Here is a 14,496-nt window from a genome sequence, read left to right as displayed (position 1 = left end):
TTATTTGGATTGGATTGACTATTGAATAAAGTGAAGTGGCATGACTTGTTTTTCCAACACAAACATGTCTCTTCCTGCTGCTATACCGGTACTTAGCATACTTAATGAGCTCATTATGTATGCAAATATTCCTCTCCTGTATTTTACACCAATATCCATGCAAATTTGCTGAGACAAATACAGATATGTTAGTTAGCATCAAACTACATATGTATGTGGACAAATTGCAGTAATTGATTACTTCTATCACAAGGCTATCCGGTTACATATCTTCTGATAGGTCAAAGGTCATAGCTGTCAATCATCTCCCCCTGGCCCCATCCCAACCCACCCTGTTGATTTTTTTTCATCCATTCCATATTTAGGTACTACCAACAACAAAGACTACCTCATTTGCATACAATTTGCATATTTAAAATCCATCTGCTGTTACTAGGGAGCCACAATAAACATAATTATTGCTATAGCCGTGGCGTAATACAGACAGAAAGCAAACACATCACATCTAGTCCTGGGGAAAGCTGCAATTGTTACATTTAAAGAAATTGAGAAATGTATACTGATTTTTATATCATATTTTGAGTTTCGAATCTCAATAATTCGTTTAAGTAACCACAATTGGGTAACAATGTTGTATAACTTGCTTCATCTTCTTTACTGTAATTTCCAAATCAAGTAATACAACAGTGGTGGATATTAAAAACAAATTTGAATTAATGCGCCATTATTCATGACTCGATCATTCCCGCTGCTCACTTTTCTGTGAATGAAAGTTGACTTTGTTGCATGAAAGGCATGAAAATCAATGAAGTATAAAGTCCCACCGTCGGTGTATTTTTTAATGTTACAGCACAGGGACCCATGAACAACCATACAATATTTGTCCATTTACCGACTCAAGATGACAGTGTACTTATCCTATTTAGGGAAGCGTTTGATAAAGAACCCTTTGACAATGAGAAAGTCTATGGTCTCAACTTGGCACACACAATAAAAACAAAAGTATTTAATGAAAAGTGGACACACAGACCCCATATTATTCAGTATGATAGAACCAAAAGTACTAGCATGATATAACGTCCAGTATGGTTTTCCATAATTGAGCAAGTTAAATTTCACAAAGTTTTTTTTTTTATTTTGAATAAAAATATAAAGCATATTTATTTGTTTTATTTCACATATTGGTAGAGTTAGATGAATTAGTTTTACATTTAATCAGTAATACCAAATTCCAACACAAGATTGACTGAAACATTGCACATTTACTTAAAATGTGTTGAATATCTTGTTGCTATTTTAACTAACCAAGTAAAGTTGTACTATCTTGAACCGCTGATTGCTATAAAATCGGCCAACATTATTGAAAAGTATACCCTATAGTAGATTTTATGGAAAAAGTGACAAACATACAAAATATTAATATTCATTTTCACAGAATAATATAACAGTTGAACGTTGAATATTTAATAAAAATTTTGTGAATGAATAAAATTTTCTACCCCAGACCATTCGTCCCGGTGTTATCGCTATCGCCACACGAGACTCCAGCTTGTCTCCTATACAATTTTCCTTCCGCCCACTTAATTTTAATATTCATATGACCTTTGCACTGACATCGATAGCCAATCGCATTTGACCGCGGACGTCACTCTAAATAAACAACTGAATAAATTAATATACCATATTTGGAAGATAGCGGGTAAATTCAACGTTGTTGGTGTGTTCCTTCGGGTTCCGAAGTCGCACGAAACGAGTTCATGTTCCGTTATCTTTCGCAAGTAAAACAGGTCGATATGTATTAAACATGGCATTTGTTTTCTTGTTTTAACCCCCTTATTACGCAAGCTTCCGTCGAAGTGGTGTTTTTTTCGACGATTTGTGGCATGTTGCAAAACGAACGAAACATTGCAGCATTCTTAGCGGTGGATAAGGGATCCGACTATGTCGTCACATTTATGTCTCCTTTGAAAGTAAATAAACAACCGCTCAGAAAAATATGTTGCTAATATTTAAGTGCGGTGCCTTGAAATCGCCTGCCCGACGTCCAAATTTCAAAAGGATGTTCGATTTGCAATGACGACCGTTCATATGTACTAGTCGACGTTACTAATTACTACTAGGGTCGGTGTTTGCATTAAGAATTATAGAACAAAAGATCAGCAAAGCAGTGCATTTGTCGGCGATTTTGTCAAAGGGAATATTGATAAAATGTTGCAAAACAGAATCGCGAGTTGGGTGAAAAATTGCGCCGGCGGCATTCTCAGCGATGGCGACACCCGAGAAACACCGTGTCACGGTGCATTCGTGCATCAGTACACCGAAGAAATACATACACTGTCCACTGCTGACGCGACAATTTCCTTAGAAATCATTTTGATTTGATTTATGGATGGCGAGCACCGACACTCCGATCCGATGAACTAATCAAAACTAAAATGGCGCGTGTCACGTGACTTTGTTTACTAAAGATAGCGTGGGCGTTTGATTGACACTCAACTCATTAGTATTCCACCAATCACAGCTACATCTACTTTCTGGATGTGCGCAGTCAAATTGTATAGGAGACAAGCTGGAGTCTCGTGTGGCGATAGCGATAACACCGGGACGAATGGTCTGGGGTAAAAATTTTCATATTTGTATAATTACATTTGGAATAATTGTGGCCATTGGAAACCATATACTATTTCACATGTACACTACCAGTATACGTTAAATTCTAAAGCTTTACAGCCGTTCTGAGAATTATTGGGACAGTCAGTTAGCAAAATGACTTGTACCCCAGACCATTCGTCCCGGTGTTATCGCTATCGCCACACGAGACTCCAGCTTGTCTCCTATACAATTTGACTGCGCACATCCAGAAAGTAGATGTAGCTGTGATTGGTGGAATACTAATGAGTTGAGTGTCAATCAAAGGCCCACGCTATCTTTAGTAAACAAAGTCACGTGACACGCGCCATTTTAGTTTTGATTAGTTCATCGGATCGGATCGGAGTGTCGGTGCTCGCCATCCATAAATCAAATCAAAATGATTTCTAAGGAAATTGTCGCGTCAGCAGTGGACAGTGTCTTAAAACACATCGATGGCATCAACTCTATCAAAGAAGAACAATTGTCCGCAATTGAAGCTATATGTAACAGGAAAGATACTGTCGCTTTTTTGCCGACTGGTTTCGGAAAATCGCTTATTTTCCAAATTCTTCCACTTGTCATCAAAGAACTAGGGTTAGATCCAAACCCAATAATACTGGTAATTTCACCGCTAGTTGCGCTAATTGAGGATCAGGTGAATGCGGCAACGAAACTTGGAGTTAGTTCCAGTACACTGACAGTGAAAGCCGAACATAGAATTATTGAGGGGAACTACTCATTGTTGTTTGCCAATGCGGAAACGTGGTTAGACGTGCCGCCGGCGCAATTTTTCACCCAACTCGCGATTCTGTTTTGCAACATTTTATCAATATTCCCTTTGACAAAATCGCCGACAAAAGCACCGCTTTGCTGATCTTTTGTTCTATAATTCTTAATGCAAACACCGACCCTAGTAGTAATTAGTAACGTCGCCTAGTACATATGAACGGTCGTCATTGCAAATCGAACATCCTTTTGAAATTTGGACGTCGGGCAGGCGATTTCAAGGCACCGCACTTAAATATTAGCAACATATTTTTCTGAGCGGTTGTTTATTCTCTTTCAAACGAGACGTTTATTCTCTTTCAAACGAGACATAAATGTGACGACATAGTCGATCCCTTATCCACCGCTAAGAATGCCGCAATGTTTCGTTCGTTTTGCAACATGCCACAAATCGTCGAAAAAAACACCACTTCGACGGAAGCTTGCGTAATAAGGGGGTTAAAACAAGAAAACAAATGCCACGTTTAATACATATCGACCTGTTTTACTTGCGAAAGATAACGGAACATGAACTCGTTTCGTACGACTTTGGAACCCGAAGGAACACACCAACAACGTTGAATTTACCCGCTATCTTCCAAATATGGTATATTAATTTATTCAGTTGTTTATTTAGAGTGACGTCCGCGGTCGAATGCGATTGGCTATCGATGTCAGTGCAAAGGTCATATGAATATTAAAATTAAGTGGGCGGAAGGAAAATTGTATAGGAGACAAGCTGGAGTCTCGTGTGGCGATAGCGATAACACCGGGACGAATGGTCTGGGGTAAATGACTTGCAACTTTGCAAAACATTTTGGTCTTTGCCTAATCTAGACACTAGATTACGGGCGTGTGGTTTGGGATTACTATTTCATAGGGGTTGTCGGCTTGGTGAATTATAAGTATTATCTAGCGTGCGTTCACAGCAACCATTCTTTATTTTTTATAATTATATTGTAATTATTTTCAGTAATTTTGAAAATCACAAGTTGGATATTGCCTAAATCTGTCAAAAAATGTAAACCCCTCGCTCATTTTAGTCAGTTGTACCTATTACAAAAATGGACTAGACATAACGGTCGTTATACCCAGTCATTTTCAAACTGCAGTTGAAAAAGTGATTCTGTCAAGGAAGGCACTTTTGATTTGACAAAATCCATCAAACCATTATAATCGAGTTTTCCGTCTGTGTATTCCTGACGTACTCACAGCACCAGTAATGTAAAAACAACTTTCAGTTTGGCCCAAAACTGTTGCGAAACTGCAGCGCGTCTCGCTAAGAAACTTTACTTTGAGCCTTCCCGCAAATGACGAGTTCATTAATACCTGGGGTTACTCAACACTCGGGAGTTGTTTTGTAAATTACGCTATGTCAGGTGGACTCAGATGGTTATAACAATTTAAAATAACACTTTGAATACATATACAACATATAACCTGTTAATACCGGTATATGGTAACCAACGCGTGTCGTTTTACCCGCATCTTGCAAGATAATGGAATGATTCCAATTGTGGGCGTGCCAATACAACGGCGCCATCAAGTCTAGATTGGAAAAGACCCAAGTGTTTTGCAAAGTTCCAACATATATTGCTAACTGACTGTCTGAATAATTCTCAGAACGGCTGTAAACATCATATACATTATATACCTTTATATTTCAATTGTATGTTACATTTCATGGTTATGTCACCATGAATAAATTAGTGTCACCACCATATTGTTTTGTACACAAAAAGAACAACACTGCCATAAAGTTAATTACTGATTGTTTTGTTTTTACATCAAGAGATCATTACAAGATTCAAACAAAGTGAAATCAAACCATTTTAAGGGAGCGAATCATTTGGCTAAATGCAGGCATTATAAACTAAATTTGTGAGAATCGTCTGTTTTCATTTGATGTTGATTTCATTCGCTTAGTTATAATCAGATAATGAACATCAAGTTACCATTGATTGGTGTGAATTGGACCAGGTAAGCTGTTCAAAGAAACGACTGGAACTACAAACGATGTGCATCAAAATATCCTAAATGTAATGCAGCAAGCTTTGAAAATTTCACAAGAATTCATCTACAGCCTGAGAACTGTTCCTGGAAGTAAGGTGCATAAATAAACAACTGGTTACGAACCAGTTGAGGAAGGCTAACCGAGTCGTGACCTCGATGTGGTTCGTAACCAGTCTTGTGATTGGTTGTTGACAAATGCTGAACAGGCCACGCCTCCAACTGTGCCGTTCGTTCGGGCAAACCATTAGGAATTCCTAAATGGAGTAAATTTGTGTAGTTTTCTTGATTTATTCTGCAGATATCGGTAAAATGTAGGTAGGGCTTTGGCGAAATTTGAAGAAGCAACTAATATTCTTCAACCTGGTATTTTTTTTATATTTTATTTTTCATTCTTTTCGACTGTTTTTTCGAGTTTAAAAATTGTGAGCTGGCTGGAGCCTCCATCCCTTGTCCACTTCTTACACTGATACCAGCCGATACACCCCCCCCGCTCATAGAGACTGTGTAAGTAAGTAAGTAAGTAAGTAATTCTTTATTGCTATCGTATCCCATTTGAGATCTTGACAAAAAGTACAATAAAGTCAAAAACATGTAATAATAAAAAAATGAAAATAAAAGGAAATACTAAAAATACAGTAAATGAATGAAATAAATACACATCTCACAATAAGAGATAAATGAATAATTGTAATATAATGTAACTGTGTATTACAGTTGATTATAGTTCCTGGGCTCCCTGTGATTACCATGTGGAAGGCTTGCGGCGATTTTGTCGAATTCGACGATGACAACATTGATTGGGATTTTGTTTTAAAAGACGTCATTGAGGAAGAAATCCATGAAGTGCATAAAGATAAACCATGTAGTTCAACCAGTGCCGAAAACATACCGGAGAAACCTTTAACGAGGCATGATTGCCACGCCCACACTCCTGTCAAAACTCCACAACTGCTGTCTGAACGTAAACTAAATTTGTCTATGAAATTAAACTCTTTATTACACCCCAGACAGAATTAAACCACCCCATTAGTTTCAGAATCAGTTTCTTTAATCACCAAATAAAAATGGAATTGGAGAATCACCCCATTCCCTTGTAATCGGAACAGAAACTAGCGTTACAATTATACGACTGAGAGAATGATGTGATCCAAATTGGCGCCGTCGTGAATACAATGACGTGCAAAACAAGACCCAAAAATCATTCATCTTGTGACATTAAACAGTATTTCAATTGATTGTGTTGCCGATATACATAGTTGTTGCAATTAATATGCCTGAAAAACAAAATAAGCAGAAAAAAAATTACCGAAGTAAAATGTGTACAACATCGTAACTGGGACCAGCCATTTTGTTTTTAACGACGCCGTTTACTTCTTAAAAATAAGTGTCATTTTTTGAACGAACAATCATCAAAATCGTATATTCAACATGACCATTGTGCTAAACGTATTTCAAATCCACCAAAAACACAAATGTTGTCATGTTGTCAAGAATGTACCGTTAATGAGAGGAACAGAAAAACGAGTCAGTTTACAAGTCATGGCACAGTCCCTCTATTACAAAAGGTGAAAAAGACATAATTTCACACAAGAAAACGTCGAGCATCAACATATTGTATACAACAAAACTTACTCTCCTTAAAAACAAAGACGTTACGAATCAACTATGGTAAAAAATATTTGTATACGGTATCGAATATGTTCTGGAAACGTTAAAAAATAGATCACAGCACTGAACACGATGTATCTCGAAGCTATCAACAGTATAGTACCGCACTTCGCGGAGAGCCGTTACAAGCGTTAGCCCACTAATCCCGCCAATTCACACGTAAAACAATAGGCGTTTCCAGACCGGTGATAGAGGGACTGTGCCACACCTAACATTTTGTTTGGCGTTGAAATTCTATTTAATTTAGACTTATATTTTTTAGAAGTAGTTATTGTAGTACCAGTATTTTCATTAATTTTTTGTTTGGTACTAAGGATCTATCCTTGTTACCACTGGTTGACTCCGGTGAATCATGGAACTACAAATCCCAGGGTGAATCAAGGCTACGTGTTGGGTGTGTTCCTCCTTGCATCCCATATAAATTACCGGTACAGTTTTATGTATTAAGATCTTCATATGGTCAGCCCCAGTTTTTTTGTTTTTATCAATTACATGTACTTACATATAATTGTTTCCATTTATCCCTTGCTTGTGTCATTGAGACCATGATGTCATGTTTTTTTCATGCCATATTTGTTCATGTCTGACAGACGCTTTAAATTTATCTTCCTTCAGTTTCCTGATCTCAATGACACAATTAAGCAGTTTTTCTTCTAGCTCTGTCCAAATGTGAATTTTTGCGACTTGAGGCAGCTTGTGTTTCACAACTTCACTTGAATTTGTAGCACCTGGCGTTGCTGGCATAGGTGGTGTTGTTGCTGCAACAGATGAAACTTGTGTTGGTGGCGGTGTTACATCATTCTTCACTTGATGCAGTTACCGGTAATACCTAATTGACTGCAGCCTGTTTCACGCTTTCATCTGTTAAATATTTTTAAATATAAAATAAATTTATTTTTTATATAAGCCATCTCACTAAATTATTAGCACCCGACATATAAAACAATCAAGTTTTTACAAAATCAGTCCAAAAAAAGTGCTAGTCTTTGATTGGATAGTGACACAGACCAAATTTCATTGATGTGCTGGAATACAATTTCCTGTGTACTAAGGTCAAACCTAACCAGGCAGGGAAAATTAAGATATAAACAGAATTGTGCAAAAGAGACAAAAATTTTAGATTTTGTTCAAACCAGGGAGCTGTAATGAGGAATTGGGGGCATTTCGCCCAATTACCACTTCGCCCGAACGGTTCCGCCCGATTACCTGTTCGCCCGATTACCATTTCGCCCGATTGCCATTTCGCCCGATTACCAGTTCGCCTGATTCCTCGTATGTTTGGTACATGTATTTACGTGTAGTCAAAACAAGATAACGTAGAAGTCGAAATTTCAAAGTATGGTCGAAATTTAAAATAAATTTGCGTAAATTGGGCCCTAATACTATATTAATTATATACAATGTTGTGTTTCTATTTCAATTTAAAAGTATGGTCGAAATTTAAAATAAATTAGCGTGAATCGACTGTAAAATCTGACTGTAAAAAAAGAGGAAATAATATATTATTGGTACTATATAAATTGTATTAAAACTTTAAAAATACGGTAACGACGTCGTGATTTGCGAGTTTTATTAGATTGATAAACGCCGAGGTTGGCTTTAGGTACTACTTAGTGTTCCAAGTTCCCAACACCGGATGGCGTACAAAGGTTCCGTCAATGGTCAATTCTTTGCATAAAATGTGCGGATTGAAATTATTCTGCCAACGGCACCACTGCGAAAGTATTTTATTCAAACACCGATGGTGAAACAAGTGAAAAATCTGTGTATGACGGCCGATGCATACCTGTCCCATTGCCTGTCGGCCACCCCTCCATTGTGAATGGGGATGACTACCCGCATTGGCGGACATCAGTTGCAGTGTTTGCATCGACAAGAAAATCCTGACTAAAATGCGATCATATGGCAGATTTTATGCATTTTACCAAATGTACATTTCGAATCGAAACCCCCAGTAGGCCTACTGTGTAACATCGGTAAATCGGGCGAAAAGGAAAACGGGCGAACCGGTAATTGGGCGAACTGGTAATCAGGCGAAGGAGTTCGGGCGAAGTGGATTTCGGGCGAAGTGACTGTACCCCGTAATGAGATTTACAGCTCCCTGGTCAAACAAAATGGCTACCAGGCAATCATCTTGAATCAGCTTTCATTGATGTGATTGAACACAAGCATCTGTGAGCCAAATTTGGATGTAATTGGACTGTGTGAATTTGCGATATAAGCAGAAATATGCAAACAAATGATGAGAACTGATGTCCATGTACAAATTTACAACTACGAAAGTGTGCCCGGGTCATGAACACAATGCTCTCTGTTTTAGTATTTTCTTGCTGATACAGTTGCACATATGACAAAGAGATCATTCACGGCAAAAACTGGGGATATTAAACGTTTGGTATTTTTGGTTGTGTTATCTCTGGTATTAGTCATGTATAATCTATAATTATTATAATCTAGCACCACAAATAACTGTTTTGATAAAAATTTGTATTCATTCAAATCATATCAATAAATTATGGTGTACAAACATAATATATGGGACAAATGAATGTGTGAATGCAAGCATAATATGAAGCAGAATAGAGTAGAAGGTAGAATAGAGTGGAGCGAAGCAAAGTGGAATAGAAGGTAGAATACAGTTGAGTGGAGTACAAGGTGGAATGTGGAGTGGAAAGAAGTGGAGTGGAGTACAAGGTGGAATGTGGAGTGAAAAGGAGTACAAGGTGGAATGTGGAAAGGAGTGGAGTGCAAGGTGGAATGTGGAGTGGAGTGCAAGGTGGAATGTGGAGTGGAAAGGAGTGGAGTACAAGGTGGAATGTGGAGTGGAGTACAAGGTGGAATGTGGAGTGAAAAGGAGTGGAGTACAAGGTGGAATGGAAAGGAGTACAAGGTGGATTGTGGAGTGGAAAGGAGTACAAGGTGGAATGTGGAGTGGAAAGGAGTGGAGTACAAGGTGGAATGTGGAGTGGAAAGGAGTACAAGGTGGAATGTGGAGTGGAAAAGAGTGGTCTACAAGGTGGAATGTGGAGTGGAAAGGAGTGGAGTACAAGGTGGAATGTGGAGTGGAAAGGAGTGGAGTACAAGGTGGAATGTGGAGTGGAAAAGAGTGGATTACGAGTACAAGGTGGAATGTGGAGTGGAAAGTAGTGGAGTGAAGTACAAGGTGGAATGTGGAGTGGAAAGGAGTGGAGTGGAGTACAAGGTGGAATGTGGAGTGGAAAGGAGTACAAGGTGGAATGTGGAGTGGAAAGGAGTGGAGTACAAGGTGGAATGTGGAGTGGAAAGGAGTGGAGTACAAGGTGGAATGTGGAGTGGAGTGGAGTACAAGGTGGAATGTGGAGTGGAAAGGAGTGGAGTACAAGGTGGAATGTGGAGTGGAAAGGAGTGGAGTACAAGGTGGAATGTGGAGTGGAAAGGAGTGAAGTACAAGGTGGAATGTGGAGTGGAAAGTAGTGGAGTGAAGTACAAGGTGGAATGTGGAGTGGAAAGGAGTACAAGGTGGAATGTGGAGTGGAAAGGAGTGGAGTACAAGGTGGAATGTGGAGTGGAAAGGAGTACAAGGTGGAATGTGGAGTGGAAAGGAGTGGAGTACAAGGTGGAATGTGGAGTGGAAAGGAGTGGAGTACAAGGTGGAATGTGGAGTGGAAAGGAGTGGAGTACAAGGTGGAATGTGGAATGGAAAGGAGTGGATTACGAGTACAAGGTGGAATGTGGAGTGGAAAGTAGTGGAGTGAAGTACAAGGTGGAAAGGAGTGGAGTACAATGTGGAATGTGGAGTGGAAAGGAGTACAAGGTGGAATGTGGAGTGGAAAGGAGTGGAGTACAAAGTGGAATGTGGAGTGGAAAGGAGTGGAGTACAAGGTGGAATGTGGAGTGGAGTGGAGAACAAGGTGGTATGTGGAGTGGAAAGGAGTGGAGTACAAGGTGGAATGTGGAGTGGAAAGTAGTGGAGTGAAGTACAAGGTGGAATGTGGAGTGGAGTGGAGTACAAGGTGGAATGTGGAGTGGAAAGGAGTGGAGTACAAGGTGGAATGTGGAGTGGAAAGGAGTACAAGGTGGAATGTGGAGTGGAAAGGAGTGGAGTACAAGGTGGAATGTGGAGTGGAAAGGAGTACAAGGTGGAATGTGGAGTGGAAAGGAGTGGAGTACAAGGTGGAATGTGGAATGGAGTGGAGTACAAGGTGGAATGTGGAGTGGAAAGAAGTGGAGTACAAGGTGGAATGTGAAGTGGAAAGGAGTGGAGTACAAGGTGGAATGTGGAGTGGAAAGGAGTGGAGTACAAGGTGGAATGTGGAGTGGAAAGTAGTGGAGTGAAGTACAAGGTGGAATGTGGAGTGGAAAGGAGTGGAGTACAAGGTGGAATGTGGAGTGGAAAGGAGTGGAGTACAAGGTGGAATGTGGAGTGGAAAGGAGTGGAGTACAAGGTGGAATGTGGAGTGGAAAGAAGTGGAGTGGAGTACAAGGTGGAATGTGGAGTGAAAAGGAGTACAAGGTGGAATGTGGAAAGGAGTGGAGTGCAAGGTGGAATGTGGAGTGGAGTGCAAGGTGGAATGTGGAGTGGAAAGGAGTGGAGTACAAGGTGGAATGTGGAGTGAAAAGGAGTGGAGTACAAGGTGGAATGTGGAGTGAAAAGGAGTGGAGTACAAGGTGGAATGGAAAGGAGTACAAGGTGGATTGTGGAGTGGAAAGGAGTACAAGGTGGAATGTGGAGTGGAAAAGAGTGGTCTACAAGGTGGAATGTGGAGTGGAAAGGAGTGGAGTACAAGGTGGAATGTGGAGTGGAAAGGAGTGGAGTACAAGGTGGAATGTGGAGTGGAAAAGAGTGGATTACGAGTACAAGGTGGAATGTGGAGTGGAAAGTAGTGGAGTGAAGTACAAGGTGGAATGTGGAGTGGAAAGGAGTGGAGTGGAGTACAAGGTGGAATGTGGAGTGGAAAGGAGTACAAGGTGGAATGTGGAGTGGAAAGGAGTGGAGTACAAGGTGGAATGTGGAGTGGAAAGGAGTGGAGTACAAGGTGGAATGTGGAGTGGAGTGGAGTACAAGGTGGAATGTGGAGTGGAAAGGAGTGGAGTACAAGGTGGAATGTGGAGTGGAAAGGAGTGGAGTACAAGGTGGAATGTGGAGTGGAAAGGAGTGGAGTACAAGGTGGAATGTGGAGTGGAAAGGAGTGAAGTACAAGGTGGAATGTGGAGTGGAAAGTAGTGGAGTGAAGTACAAGGTGGAATGTGGAGTGGAAAGGAGTACAAGGTGGAATGTGGAGTGGAAAGGAGTGGAGTACAAGGTGGAATGTGGAGTGGAAAGGAGTACAAGGTGGAATGTGGAGTGGAAAGGAGTGGAGTACAAGGTGGAATGTGGAGTGGAAAGGAGTGGAGTACAAGGTGGAATGTGGAATGGAAAGGAGTGGATTACGAGTACAAGGTGGAATGTGGAGTGGAAAGTAGTGGAGTGAAGTACAAGGTGGAATGTGGAGTGGAAAGGAGTGGAGTACAATGTGGAATGTGGAGTGGAAAGGAGTACAAGGTGGAATGTGGAGTGGAAAGGAGTACAAAGTGGAATGTGGAGTGGAAAGGAGTACAAGGTGGAATGTGGAGTGGAAAGGAGTGGAGTACAAGGTGGAATGTGGAGTAGAAAGGAGTGGAGTACAAGGTGGAATGTGGAGTGGAAAGGAGTGGAGTACAATGTGGAATGTGGAGTGGAGTGGAGAACAAGGTGGAATGTGGAGTGGAAAGGAGTGGAGTACAAGGTGGAATGTGGAGTGGAAAGTAGTGGAGTGAAGTACAAGGTGGAATGTGGAGTGGAGTGGAGTACAAGGTGGAATGTGGAGTGGAAAGGAGTGGAGTACAAGGTGGAATGTGGAGTGGAAAGGAGTACAAGGTGGAATGTGGAGTGGAAAGGAGTGGAGTACAAGGTGGAATGTGGAGTGGAAAGGAGTACAAGGTTGAATGTGGAGTGGAAAGGAGTGGAGTACAAGGTGGAATGTGGAATGGAGTGGAGTACAAGGTGGAATGTGGAGTGGAAAGAGGTGGAGTACAAGGTGGAATGTGGAGTGGAAAGGAGTGGAGTACAAGGTGGAATGTGGAGTGGAAAGGAGTGGAGTACAAGGTGGAATGTGGAGTGGAAAGTAGTGGAGTGAAGTACAAGGTGGAATGTGGAGTGGAAAGGAGTGGAGTACAAGGTGGAATGTGGAGTGGAAAGGAGTGGAATACAAGGTGGAATGTGGAGTGGAAAGGAGTGGAGTACAAGGTGGAATGTGGAGTGGAGTGGAGTACAAGGTGGAATGTGGTGTGGAAAGGAGTGGAGTACAAGGTGGAATGTGGAGTGGAAAGTAGTGGAGTGAAGTACAAGGTGGAATGTGGAGTGGAAAGGAGTACAAGGTGGAATGTGGAGTGGAAAGGAGTACAAGGTGGAATGTGGAGTGGAAAGGAGTGGAGTACAAGGTGGAATGTGGAGTGGAAAGGAGTACAAGGTGGAATGTGGAGTGGAAAGGAGTGGAGTACAAGGTGGAATGTGGAGTGGAGTGGAGTACAAGGTGGAATGTGGAGTGGAAAGGAGTGGAGTACAAGGTGGAATGTGGAGTGGAAAGGAGTGGAGTACAAGGTGGAATGTGGAGTGGAAAGGAGTGGAGTACAAGGTGGAATGTGGAGTGGAAAGTAGTGGAGTGAAGTACAAGGTGGAATGTGGAGTGGAAAGGAGTGGAGTACAAGGTGGAATGTGGAGTGGAAAGGAGTGGAGTACAAGGTGGAATGTGGAGTGGAAAGGAGTACAAGGTGGAATGTGGAGTGGAAAGGAGTGGAGTACAAGGTGGAATGTGGAGTGGAAAGGAGTACAAGGTGGAATGTGGAGTGGAAAGGAGTGGAGTACAAGGTGGAATGTGGAGTGGAAAGGAGTGGAGTACAAGGTGGAATGTGGAGTGGAAAGGAGTGGAGTGGAGTACAAGGTGGAATGTGGAGTGGAAAGGAGTGGAGTACAAGGTGGAATGTGGAGTGGAAAGGAGTGGAGTACAAGGTGGAATGTGGAGTGGAAAGGAGTGGAGTACAAGGTGGAATGTGGAGTGGAAAGGAGTGGAGTACAAGGTGGAATGTGGAGTGGAGTGGAGTACAAGGTGAAATGTGGAGTGGAAAGGAGTGGAGTGGAGTACAAGGTGGAATGTGGAGTGGAAAGGAGTGGAGTACAAGGTGGAATGTGGAGTGGAAAGGAGTGGAGTACAAGGTGGAATGTGGAGTGGAAAGGAGTACAAGGTGGAATGTGGAGTGGAAAGGAGTACAAAGTGGAATGTGGAGTGGAAAGGAGTGGAGTGGAGTACAAGGTGGAATGTGGAGTGGAAAGGAGTGGAGTACAAGGTGGAATGTGGAGTGGAAAGGAGTGGAGTACAAGGTGGAATGTGGAGTGGAAAGGAGTACAAGGTGGAATGTGGAGTG

Source organism: Saccoglossus kowalevskii, chromosome 7, assembly GCF_978046115.1.
Source record: "Saccoglossus kowalevskii chromosome 7, keSacKowa6.1, whole genome shotgun sequence".
NCBI classification, from domain to species: domain Eukaryota; kingdom Metazoa; phylum Hemichordata; class Enteropneusta; family Harrimaniidae; genus Saccoglossus; species Saccoglossus kowalevskii.
Note: the sequence above shows the minus strand (reverse complement) of the source record.